Raw genomic sequence first — 13,216 nt, 5'->3', positions numbered from 1 at the left:
ACCATGAAACACTACTCAATAATAAAAATAAACAAACTATTGACTATACTCATCCACTTGAAAGAATCTCTAGAAAGTTAGTTTGAGTGAAAAATCCAGTCACAGGGGTTACATGCTAAAAAACTCCATCTGATAACATTCTTGAAAAGATGAAATTATAGAGATTGAGATCAGATTAGTGGTTGTCAGGGTCAAGGACAGGGAAGGAAAAAATAGATGTGGGTAGGTTTATAAACTGGAAAGATGAAGGATCTTTGTAGTGATGGAACTGTTTTGCATCTTGGCTATGGTGGTGGATAGAACAAGTCAGGTGATATACTTGCATAGAATTAAATGTACACACATTACACACAAATTAGTGTAAGTAAAATTGGAGAACTCTGATTAAGATAGGTGAATTTTATCAATGTCAATATCCTGGTTGTTATATTTTGATACAATTTTGCAAGAAGTTACTTTTAGAAGAAATTGGAAAAAGGGTTCACAGGATCTTTTTTAAATTCTATTTTAAAACTGTATATAAATCTACAATTATCTCAACATGCGAAGTTTAATGTTAAAAAAACAATATATCCTTGAAATATAAGTAATTTTTAAACATTAACTGTTTGAAAAATGAACAAACTGCTGTCCACAAACAATATTGAGAGTTGTGTTAAACAATCTAATTTTATACTTAAATTGTTATTTGTGACCCTATTGAAAGAAAAATGCTTATGTATCTTTCTTTCTAGAATATCCTCCTTTTGTATTCCTCCTCTTTCCTTTCAAATCCAGAGTCAGATTTTTATCCACTTGGAATATACATTTTTTTTTTTTTTTTTTTTGCCTAGACCCTAAGAAAGGCTACTTGTATGGTCAAGCTGGGAGGTAAATGCAAATTTCCAAAAGTGCACCATACGGACATGTAGTGAATATGTAATGCAATTCTTATTAGCTAAATAAATCCACAATTTGCTAAGTGATACTGTGGCAGTCATAGGTGTCAAGGTGCATGCATAGTGTTAGTATGGCTGGCTCACACCTGAGCACAGAATATCAGTTTGTTAGCTGAGTTCTCTGGAGAAAAACAACACTGAAAGTTTTGATTCTAACATATTCCTTTAATTCAGATGTAAAACTTCTACTTTGGGCCCATGAAATTGTCAGGTTTAATTATTGTGCCATATTTTACAATTTCATAAGAATTTTTCCTTTGAAAGTAGTATGACTTCAAAGTAAGCAAAAATGGGGTTTGAAGTCTAGTTCTGTCAATTATTAATTCATATTATTCATTATATTGACATAGTTATTAATTGTCAATTATTAATTTCCTTATGAAACCATAAGGAAGCCACATAACTCTGCACCTCTCATGTCCTTTCACACTTCTCCATTAATCCCCTATCCTATCTCAACCATTTCCTTCTGTGGTCATAACCTAGAGCTTGTCATTGTGTAGCCCCCTCATAACCTCAGTTGTATGCATCCCATTCTCTGACTACACCTCCTCTCTTTCCACTGATACTTAGTTTCTATCACTTCAACTCAAACAATTCTATGATGTCAGCAAGACCTCTTTTCCTACTCTCAAACCATATAGTCTGTATTATTTTCTAAAAGTTTAGAGCATTACATTTTAGTGAAAATGTTTTTAGTCTTTTATTTTTGTCCAAACTTCATTTTGAATAGTTTCTGTTGCTGTATCTTCAAATTCATTCATTTTTTAATTCTGCAGTGGCCAATTGGCCATTAATCTCAATCAATATTTTTTTCATTTTATGTATTTATTTTTCAATTTCATGTAAGTCCTGTCTTACATCTTCCATTTCTTTCCAAATCAATTTCATGATGTACGCTTTCTCCTTAATATTTACAGCACATTTTAATAGCCACTTTAACATACTTTTCTGCAAAGGTCATCATCTTTATTGCTTCCAGGTCTGTTTCTATTGATTAATTTTTTTCATGATTACAGATCAAACTTTTCTGCTTATTTGGATACCTGGTCATTTTTGCTTAGATGACAGATGTGATGTGTACATATATATCTACAATCCAACTAACTTATATATTGAGGTATTGTTGGGAGGTGGGGGAATCAAGTTTCATTTGTTCTTTTCCATGTAGATAGCTGAAGGTCAACGCACCACTTATTGAGATGAGACATTCATCTCTTCCATGGTTCTGCAGTCCCCTTTTGTCAAAATTTAAATATCCACATGTGCTTATTGTTTCTGGTTTCTCCTATTCGGCTGGCCTACTTATTTTTTGTTTGCCCAATATCACATTATCTTAATTACTCTACCTTTAGACAAAGTTTTATAACGAATAGCTTTATAATAACCCAGTAGACTTCATGTCTAAAACACCAAAAGCAATGGCAACAAAAGCCAAAATTGGCAAATGGGATCTAATTAAACTAAAGAGCTTCTGCGCAGCAAAAGAAACTACCGTCAGAGTGAACAGGCAACCTACAGAATGGGAGAAATTTTTTTCTATCTACTCATCTGACAAAGGACTAATATCCAGAACCTACAAAGAACTCAAATTTATGAGAAAAAAAACACAAACAACCCCATCAAAAAGTGGGCAAAGGATATGAACAGACATTTCTCAAAAGAAGACATGCATACAGCCAACAGACACATGAAAAAATGCTCGTCATCACTGGCCATCAGAGAAATGCAAATCAAAACCACGATGAAGTACCATCTCACACCAGTTAGAATGGCAATCATTAAAAAGTCAGGAAACAACAGGTGCTGAAGAGGATGTGGAGGAATAGGAACACTTTTACACTGTTGGTGGGATTGTAAACTGGTTCAACCATTGTGGAAAACAGTATGGCGATTCCTCAAGGATCTAGAACTAGAAATACCATATGACCCAGCCATCTCATTACTGGGTGTATACCCAAAGGATTATAAATCATGCTGCTATAAAGACACATGCACACGTATGTTTATTGTGGCACTATTCACAATAGCAAAGACTTGGAAGCAACCCAAATGTCCACCAGTGACAGACTGGATTAAGAAAATGTGGCACATATACACCATGGAATGCTATGCAGCCATAAAAAAGGATGAGTTTGTGTCCTTTGTAGGGACATGGATGCAGCTGGAAACCATCATTCTCAGTAAGCTATCACAAGAACAGAAAACCAAACACCGCATGTTGTCATTCATAGGTGGGAACTGATCAACGAGATCCCTTGGACTCTGGAAGGGGAACATCACACACCAGGGCCTATCATGGGAAGGAGGTTGGGGGGAGGATGGCATTGGGAGTTATACCTGATGTAAATGACGAGTTGATGGGTGCAGCACACCAACATGGCACAAGTATACATATGTAACAAACCTGCACATTGTGCACATGTACCCTAGAACTTAAAGTATAATAAAAAAATAAAAATAAAAAAAATCCAGTAGAGCTTTTTTGTTTTGTTTTGTTGAGACGGAGTCTCACCCTATCACCCAGGCTGGAGTGTAGTGGTATGATCTCAGCTCACTGCAACCTCTGCCTCCTGGGTTCAAGCAATTCTCTTGCCCCAGCCTCTTAAGTAACTGGGACTACAGGCACGCACCACCACGCCTGGCTAATTTCGGTATTTTTAATAGAGACAGGGTTTCACCATGTTGGCCAGGCTGGTTTTGAACTCCTGGCCTCAGGTGATCCGCCTGCCTCGGCCTCCCAAAGTGCTGGGATTACAGGCGTGAGCCACCATGCCTGGCCCAGTAGAGCTTATTTTTTATTCAGGAATATTACTTTTAAAAATACATCTGCCTAACAATCCAAGAGAATGTTCACTCAGGACGCAGTTTCAGCACCACCAAAACACAGTGTAGGTGCTACAAATCATGCAAAATAAAAATACAATATTTTCTAATACCTAGGACTATCTTCATTACATGCTTTCAAATATTTTGGCAGACAAACATTTCATCCTCAGAAACCTTTCTTTTTGATAGGCACATAGTTACTACTGGTTACACAAAAGCATGTTTTACATCGTTAGACATATATATGATATTCCTCTTAAAAGACATTAAAATGTTATTTAAAACTTTACAGAACTGTATAAAACTTTTAAAGGCTTTTTTGCACTTTTAAAAAAAATTTTACACATGCTACTTTGGACAAATCAGTTACAGACTACTTTCTAATTGCATCGCTCAAACCTAACAAAACTTTTTTTCAAGGATTCTAACCCTGTACCTCAACACACTTGCTTAAAAATGTAACAGCACAGGGCTATAGTTCTCCACTTACTTGTTCTTTGAAATTGCAAAAGCTATTGTTTAGCCAGAAGCTTCAAACTCAATGCCCTTAACTGTCTAGCAAAAGAAGTTATGCTTCAATCCTACAATTGGCATCTGCATTGTCTCAAGAGTGCGGCGTAAGAACAGAGTCAGGAAGATTGCTGCTCTGCAGATAGTCTTTGAATATATAAATTGTTGGACTGCTTAAACTTCTTGCAACTTCTTAAGTAGGTGAAGAGGTTTTTACCTGTGTCAACAGTATGTGTGTTTCTTGCAAGCTATCAAGGTCTTGAAGCAGATTTTATGGGCACTTTTGTGAGCTCCCTCTATAATCAAGACATGATGTTCCAGTAAGGCCTTTTTGTGCTTGGACAGTGCAACAACAGATGCCCTCACTACAGGTGTTTAAGTCCAAGCCGACAAGGATGGCCATGTTCTTCTGAGAATGTCACCCCATTCATCACTGTCAGGAAGTGGTGGAATTTAGGGGCAATCTATAAGATTTGGAAGAATGTTAAAACTAGCATTGTGTTGGTAATATAAACAATTACTGGCTCCTTCTTTTGGGAAGTCTATCATTGTTGTGGAGGTAGAAGAGTAGAGCTCTAGATCAAATCTGGAAAAATAGATTCCAAAGTATTTCCTTTGGTAGCCTAAAGTCTGCACACATGGCATGTCCACATAGGCCTTTCCTACATGCATTTCCTACACAGGCCTAACAAAATGAAATCTGTGGGCTTACTGAGCAAGTTCCCCATGTTAGATCCAGAGACAGATAAGGGCCTCTGGACTCAACTAGTGCAGTTACTAGTGATGTTTGGGATATTATCATAGCTTTTTTGGTATGTGCTAAAGTTAATCCCTTTGCTTTTTTTAAGCAAATTTAAAATTATAAAATTTGGCATGTGTCCTAGGTTATTTGTGTACTCCTGAATATCAGTATGACCTAACCTGCCAGTGCTAGTCTGGAGACCTAAAGTTCTCTGAGGTCTACTTTCTCAGCACCGATCACAGTTCCTCCCACATCCCAGATTCACTGTCTTCTGCTTATGAAGTTTCTTCGCTCACATTATCCTGAAGCTTACGGAACTCAGGAATTCTGATTTGGCCACCATTCTCACGTGTACCTTCTCATGGAGACCAACTACAAAATTTTAACATTAAAAGCTTCTTTTCACAGCTACAGCTTTCACATCAAAACTTTTTTCAATGTCAAATGTCATGGGAAATTATGCCCTATTGACAACCCTGGTATCACAGTGGCTGATCATGAAGATGTCTGGAGCACCAAAAAATTGGTCAAACATGATGGTACTGGTTTTCTGGTTGTTAGTTACACCATCTGACTCAAGGTTGTTCACAATGTTTAGGAAATCTGGGAAAAGGAACTCATTCCTAGAGTGAACTATTATAGCTCATTCTCTGGTTTAGTGTCTGAAATGGCAGATGCATTAGAATGAATTGGAGGCACTGTCTAGCCCCCTTCTCTATAGACTAATTGTTCTTATTATCTGAAGACATCTCGTGAGGAAGGGTGCTTGCTGGTCCAAGTTACTGCACACTGATGAGCTTATGGGAGTTGGCTGCTGCTTGCCACTCTGGATGGAACTGATGGCTAAGCTTATGATGCTTTGTCTCAGTGACTGCACCCAAAAGGAGTTCTGCATGTTGGCACTTTGCTTTTGGACCTCCTCGCTTGGGAAGGCATGGACAGAATCCTTGATTTCAGGTCATGTTTACATGCCTTAACAAGAGGGTTCAAGTGCAGGTGAAGGGCTGCTAGAAGACACTCACAGCATCTTCCTCCCTCAGCCTAAGGGTGGAATTTACATCGTGTAATTCAGTGTGGCAAAGGCCTCCATTGCCGATACCTTATCACCAACTGGATCATACTCGTGGTCTAATCTCCCTCTGACACAGAGCAGGGTTCAGAATTGTGTTCCACATGCTGTCAGCACAGAGAAGTGGGCTTAACCAAGTGTTTACCCTATTACAGTGAGTCACAGAGCTGACCATAGAGTATTCGGTAGTTCAGTTGCTAGATGATCTGTTCAAAGCATCCAAGAGAATTACACTCCTGAGTCAGGCCCTGTCCTCTTCCCTCTTCTCGGCTGGAGTGAGGCATTGACTTCTCTATAACTGGACCTAACAGAGTAGGAGGAATTGAAAATATCCATGAAATTATTTCTCCTCTTTCTTCAACCTACCCTGTCATGATCCTTATTCTTCATTCCCCCAGTCTGTTCATAGAATAACTCTCATCTTCATTTCTAAAAGACAATTTTAATAAATATAGAATTCTATGTATTTAATAATGTATCTCCCCTTTTGTCTTTTGGCATTAATAGTTTCCGATATAACGTCTGTTGTCCTTCCTAACCTTTCTCTTCTGTACATTATGTGTGCCTCCCTTCACTTACGGCTGATTTTATTTATGAATTTATTTGTTTATGTTTATCACTGATATCTAGCAATTTGCTTATTCTGTGTTTTGGCATATTGTCTTTACATTCACTCAGCTTGTGGTTTATTGGCCTTCTTGTTTTTGTGGTTACATAATTTTCTTAAAATTTGGAAACTGACCATTATTTCTTCAAATTTTTTTTCTGTCCCTACTTCCCTCTTCTAGGAATCCAAATATGCATATATTTAACTACTTGATTCTATACTATGGGTGATTATTTTAGTCTTTTAATTATGATTCTGTGTTTTCATACATTTATTTGAAATATTTGAAATATTTATTTTTCAATTTCAGAAATTTTATGTTGGTATTTTAAAAATAGTCTGTTTCTCTTCTTTTCAACTTACCTTCTTGAACATATGTTGCTATTCATAATAACCTTTTTAAACTGCTTGTCTGCCAGATTCCATCATCTGTATACTTTCTATGTCTGTTTCTATTGATTCCCTCCTGGTTAAAGATGAGATTTTCTTATTTGGATGACTGATTGCTTTTACTTGAATATCAAATACTATGAATTTTTTGTAGTTAGGTGCTGGATTTTGTTGTTTTTCTTTAAATAGTGTTAGTGGTTCTTAAAGAAACACAATTAAGTTACTTGGAATTGGTTTCACGTTGTTTAGTCCTACTTTTAAATTTTCTTTGAGCAGATGCAGGGAAAGCCTTACTCTAGGACTAATTCAGCCTCATTAGGAAGGTGATAACTTTCTGAGGTTTCTATTCCCAGCCCATTAACTACAAAATCTTTCTACTCAGCTGAAAGAAACATGAACATTCATAGCTATATTAGCTTTTGAAATTGTTTTGTTTACTGCTTTCTGGTTACTCTTTTACTGAGTGGTTTTCATCACATTTACGCAGATAATTTTTCAGTGCAAAACCTGAGAGTACCTAATGCAACTCTCCAACCTTTCGTTTCTGTGTCTTCCACTTGTGTCAGTGAAAAAGAGGCAAAAGCCTAGATTGCAAAGCAATAAGACAAGGCATTCATTGGGTCTTAGGAATCTCAATTCAGAATACACTGACTCAGTTACAAGCCAAATTGTGTTCCAAAAAGAGGGATAGTCGTGGAAGTCTTTTTTAAAAAGATGAGGGTGATAACAGAAGTTATTTTGAAGGAATTACCACTGGTTTAGGTGTCTGGCTTAGTACATGAATCCATAGTTCATTGGATGTCGCAGAGCTGGTGATGCTCAACTGCTTCCTGGGATGTTGTAGTTGGAGCAGTTTGGTCCAGTTCGAAAGTTTAAAACAGTCTCCTGGGTTTTTGCATTATTGCAGGATGGCCAGGTAGTCCTCCTTAGAACGGTTTCCTAACTCCACTTTAGAACTCTGAACCAGAGTGAAACCATGTTGTATATCACATTCCACATTTCCCTTTCGATCAAGGTCTGACTTGAGGAAGTATCACTAATCAATTGCCATTTGATTGGCACAGATTTGTAATTGATCGCCCTTGGAAATGCCTGTTTATCTAGAGTGTTGTGTCCCATGAGACAGACTGTTGGAAGTTAATGTGCTTCCAAGACTTCAGAGATTGGCCAAACATGAATGACAAGGGAGCCACTCTAACTAGGAGGCCTGAATTATTCTATGATGATAAGCTCTACACCAGGAGAAGCATGTATTTAATTAACCATGTCTAAACATTGTGACATTATTATTTTAATATCCTGGATAGGCTAGCAGCAACAGAAAGTTCAGATGGTGCAATAAAAATTTCTCTGCTAGCTTGTCAGATCCTGGATTCCCTTGATTGTAGCTTCCAGATAAGCAGATCAACTTTGATATCCTGATGCACCAAAACTGTAGGAGCAGAAAGAAAACTTCCCTTTGCTCTCTGAAGAGTTGCTAAAAATTAACTGCCAAAAGCCAAATTAATAAGAGAAAAGGCTTACAAATTTTATTAATGTGCATGGGGACAGAACGTAGAGTAATTATTCCCAATCCCTAATGGGGCACAGAAGCTTATATAAGTCATTTTTTATAAGAGATAGAGGAGATGGGACATATAGATGATTAGGGAGAGTGAAGGGACCAGGGAGACATAAATTAATTTGTAAATAAATTACTTTGGAATTTTAATGAGCCCCAGAGGCAGATATTATCTTGTTAAAAATTTCATCTGGCTATGGTTCCACTCTACTCCTCTTTTCTGAAATAATGAGATTTCTGGAAGGGGATAGAAGGCAACAGTGTTTCTTTTGGTAAGAAGCTTTCTTGGTCAGATTAGGAAATTCCAGAGAGAGTCTCTCCCTGCCATGAAGAGGAAGGAACAAAACAAGATTAGATGGACCTTGATTCTGAGACTTACTTCTGAGGCCTTTTAATTTTCAAAAGCACTCGCCAAGCCCAAGAGCCATATTTTGGGGAATCATTTTCTGTTCCCCAACATTGCCCTATCTGAAACTTCCCTGGAAATTTGACACACTAAAGACTTAGTTGGTGGCTATGGAGAGAAAAATGGGGTTAATTGCTGAGTGATGAAGGATCTCATTAAACCATTTCTTATTTAACAATGATTCTTGTATGATATTAACATCTCAAATAAGCCTAATATGCCTCTCTTAGAGCTCCATGGGCTCTTTTTGAAATGTCCAACAGTAATATGAGGTCAGAAAGACTTAATTTAGAATTTGAAATTTGAGCCTGGATGTGGCTCACACACGTAATCTCAGCACGTTGGGATACCACGGTAGGTGGATCATGGGAAACCAGGAATTCAAGACCAGCCTGGGCCACAAAGTGAGAGCCAAGACTTGCTCTCTACAAAAAATTGTTTTTTAAAACATTGGCCGGGTATGGTGGTGTGTGCCTGTAGTCCCAGCTACTTGAGAGGCTGAGGTGGAAGGATCACTTGAGCCCACAGTTTAAGGCTACAGTGAGCTAAGGTTGTGCCATTGTACTCCAGCCTGGGGGAAAGAGCAAGATCCTGTCTCAAAAAAACAAACAAACAAAAAAAGGCCCGGCATGGTGGCTCATGCCTGTAATCCCAGCACTTTGGGAGGCTGAGGCGGGCGGGTCATGAGGTCAGGAGATCAAGACCATCATGCCTAACACAAGGTGAAACCCTATCTCTGCTAAGAAATACAAAAAATTAGCCAGGTGTGGTGGCGGGCAGCTGTAGTCCCAGCTGCTCAGGAGGCAGAGGCAGGAGGATGGCATGAATCAGGGAAGCAGAGTTTGCAGTGAGCCGAGATCGTGCCACTGCACTCCAGCCTGGGCGACAGAGCAAGACTCCGTCTCACCAAAAAAAAAAAAAAAAAAGGAATTTTATTTGGGGAAAGTTTATCAAACGTCAACATTTTAAAACATTTGATAGTAAAATAGGGTCACAGATCACTGTAAAATAATAGTGATTCATTCAGCCAAATTGATCAAAGATTTTTGAAAGCAAAACAAACAAAACTAACAATTTTACTCCTTGATAGAGAGTAACTTTGGTTTTCTCAAAAATCAAATGACCTAATTAAGGTAGTATGAAAGGCCAGGTATGGTGGCTCATGCTGGTAACCCCAACAATGTGGGAGGCCAAGGCAGGAGGATTATCTGAGTCCAGTAGTTTGAGACTAACCTGGGTAACATGGCAAAACCCCATCTCTACAAAAGAAAAATTGCCAGGTGTAGTGGCACATACCTATAGACCCAAATACCAAGAAGGCTGAGGCAGGAGGATTGCTTGAGCCCAAAAGTTTGGGTTGAGGTTGCAACGAGCCATTATCATACCACTGAACTTTAACCTGGGCAATAAAGCGAGACCTTGTTTTTTTTTTTTAAAAAAAAAAAAAGGCAAACTCTCCTGTTTTATTTCTGCAGTTTACTCCAAAGATGAACAAGTATTTTACTATTTCATATTAATACTGCACAAAATTTTTATTTAAAAAAATCACATTCTACCTTTGCATCAGTGTGTTATTAATACTAAATGTAATTCTAACAAAATCTTATAAACAAATTCATGCAATCTCAGTCACTTTTTTACCACATATGATAAAATTTTTATAACCCTTTCCTATCTTCTTATAATTTTTTATTCCCTTTCTATATGCATTCAGTTTTATCTATCATTCATTTTCTATTCCTTCAATTTGAAACAATCTTTAAATAATCTCTAAACTAGACAAAATAATTTTTCCTTTAACAAAAATAACATTATTTGTTTTATAACCATCCTAATGAAAAACACGTCTTACTATTCTTTCATACTTTGTGTGCAAAATTTTTTCTCTTATATCCAGTAGTTTTCATTGCATATATTCACTGCAGTCTTAAACATCACCATAATTTCCAGTGAAAAATGTAGGAGGCAAGCAATTTTAATTGTTATGTATCAAGAGTCCTGGAGAAAGGCACAGCTATTAAGACAATCCTCAGAGAATCTAATCCTTTTCAGCATGGCCAGGAGGCACACCTGGGCCAGAGGGGAGGTATTGGGCTTGGAGTCATTTCCCTTAAGTCCTGCTCCTCCAGGACCACCCCAATCTTCCTATCCAGCTTCAGCCTTTCACTTGCCCATTCCTAGAAATACTCTCCTTAAACATGCCCCAGTCTCATTCTTACCCCTCCAACAAATGCCCAGTGAATTTGGGCCCAGTAAGGTCCAGGTCTCCTTCTCCCATATCATTTCCCCGCTCTGAAGAGGTACATCTAACAGCTGTTAGAATATGGAAGATGATCAGTTTTAGCTGATTCCTGCTGACAGGCGGCATTGTTTTGGGGGATAACAACAGTCAGATTCCTACAGCAGGGGTCTATCTAAGGTTTCCCAGCAAAGGGGAGCCATCGGTTGCCTGACCATTTAGAGTTTGATGGCTTCTAGGCATGAGAGAAAAAAAAATGTTATAAGGTTAAGCATGCATGGGTTAAACATGTGTATTATACAAGGAAAAAAGTTAATGTCATAGATTCAGAGACAAGAAGAAAAATATACTAACAACAACATTGTATCCTGAGCTGTTCCACCTTAGTGAAAGAAATTAAATCTTGTATGGGAGCAGTTAAACTTTAGAAGAGAGATAAGTGTTCTTGCCATATCTTTAGCAGTTAACAGGGGCACCCTGGGAATTCTGGGGTTTGTGGGCTTGCCTGGTGCCCATTAAAGCTTCTTTTTTTTTGTTTTGTTTTGTTTTTCCTGTATTTCCTCTCTTTTTCCTGGGCCTCCCTGTCTCTATTATAAAAGACAGAGGTGGGCAGTTTCAGGAGGTGACTCCAGTGTACTGTCTGGTCCAAGGCCCATTTCTGCAACTCCCTCCTGATGTCAGGAGCTGCCTGATTAATAAATTTATCCTGTAGGATTAGTTGTCCCTCGACTGAATCAGGAGATAGAGAGGTATGCTTTACCAAGACCTCTCTTAGCCTCTCCAGGAAGGCAGTGGGATTTTCATCAAATCCCTGGTCAATCATGGACAATTTAGTACAACTGAGAGGCTTGGTCTTAGTCCTATGTAAGCCCTCCATTATGCATACCTGAAAATGTCTCCTCTTCCAATCTTCCATCTCATCACTGAGATCCCATTTAGGGTCATGCACTGGTACTGCTTCTTTTCCAGTTGGATAATGTTTACCCCCTTCCCCGACACTATATGTGACACAAAGCTCATCCCCAGATCTCTCTGCTGCTTTCAGAGCAGCCTATTTCTCAGTGACCAGCAGGGTCTGATTCAAATGTAACATCACATCTCTCAAGGAGAGTTCAAATATTTGAGTGAAATTCTGGAAAGCATCTATATCTCTATCAGGGTCATCTGATAATTTGCCATGATCCTCCTTAATTTGCTTTAAGTCCTGTATGGAGAAGGGGACCTGGACCTTACTGGGCCCAAATTCATTGGGCACTCACTGGAGGGGAAATAATGAGACTGGGGCTTAAGGCGAGTATTTCTAGGAGGGGGAAAGTGACAGGCTGAAGCTGGATAGGAAGGTCAAGGTGGACCTCGAGGAGCAGGGCTTGAGGGAGCTGGCTCCTCTGCTGGGGGTGCCCCTGGGACATGAGTCTTTAATCCTCTGGGCTTGCCCCTTGCAGCCTTCCCTGAGATGGCAAACAGGAGGGCTGGATCAATCCTATGTTGTCGACAAAGGTCTCAATTACCTTGCAAGGTAAGGCACATATGGGGCCTCAGACCATCTGTCCTCACAGCTACAGAAAAGTTCCAACTGCTGGATGGTATCAAAATGAATGCTTCCTTCCTGAGGTCAAGCCATTCCTCCCTGTAAATCACAATTTGGCCAAACTCTTGTGCAGAAGCCAATGAGGCGCTTTTCCTCCAGATTCTGAGAGTCAAAGCAGTCCCCATGGTTCAGGATCTACTCTATTTAAGTTAAAGCCGGGGGTGCTACAGAGAACTGGTTGCCCATTCCGAAAGACAGGGAATAGGGGTGTCCCTCATTCCCTTCCTTCTTTCAGCTAACACTCAGCGTGTGACGGAGAGAGAAAGCAAGCATCCTCTCTTCACCTTGTATCCCTTATCCTTGAGCCCCAGTGACCTTGGCAGGCGCCAGCCATAGG

At 38.9% G+C, this 13,216-nt stretch overlaps 1 protein-coding gene across 8 annotated transcripts in view; it reads right to left on the bottom strand.

Annotated features, from left to right (window-relative positions):
• The window catches only part of LOC103877537 (endogenous retrovirus group K member 8 Gag polyprotein-like), a 376,678-nt gene that overhangs the window by 295,779 nt on the left and 67,683 nt on the right, over positions 1-13,216 (bottom strand). The window contains exon 4 of one of the 8 annotated variants that reach the window (XR_004177523.1): positions 3,758-6,392. The exons of the other annotated variants lie outside the window; for them this stretch is intronic. The gene's annotated coding sequence lies outside the window, so the exon portion shown is untranslated. Of the gene's footprint in view, positions 1-3,757; positions 6,393-13,216 lie in introns of those variants that run through there. 8 annotated transcript variants of the gene reach the window in all.

Source organism: Papio anubis, chromosome 12 (genome assembly GCF_008728515.1).
Source record: "Papio anubis isolate 15944 chromosome 12, Panubis1.0, whole genome shotgun sequence".
In the NCBI taxonomy this organism is placed as follows: domain Eukaryota; kingdom Metazoa; phylum Chordata; class Mammalia; order Primates; family Cercopithecidae; genus Papio; species Papio anubis.
The sequence above is the reverse complement of the archived record's forward strand: the minus strand, read 5'-3'. Positions and strand labels throughout refer to the sequence as shown.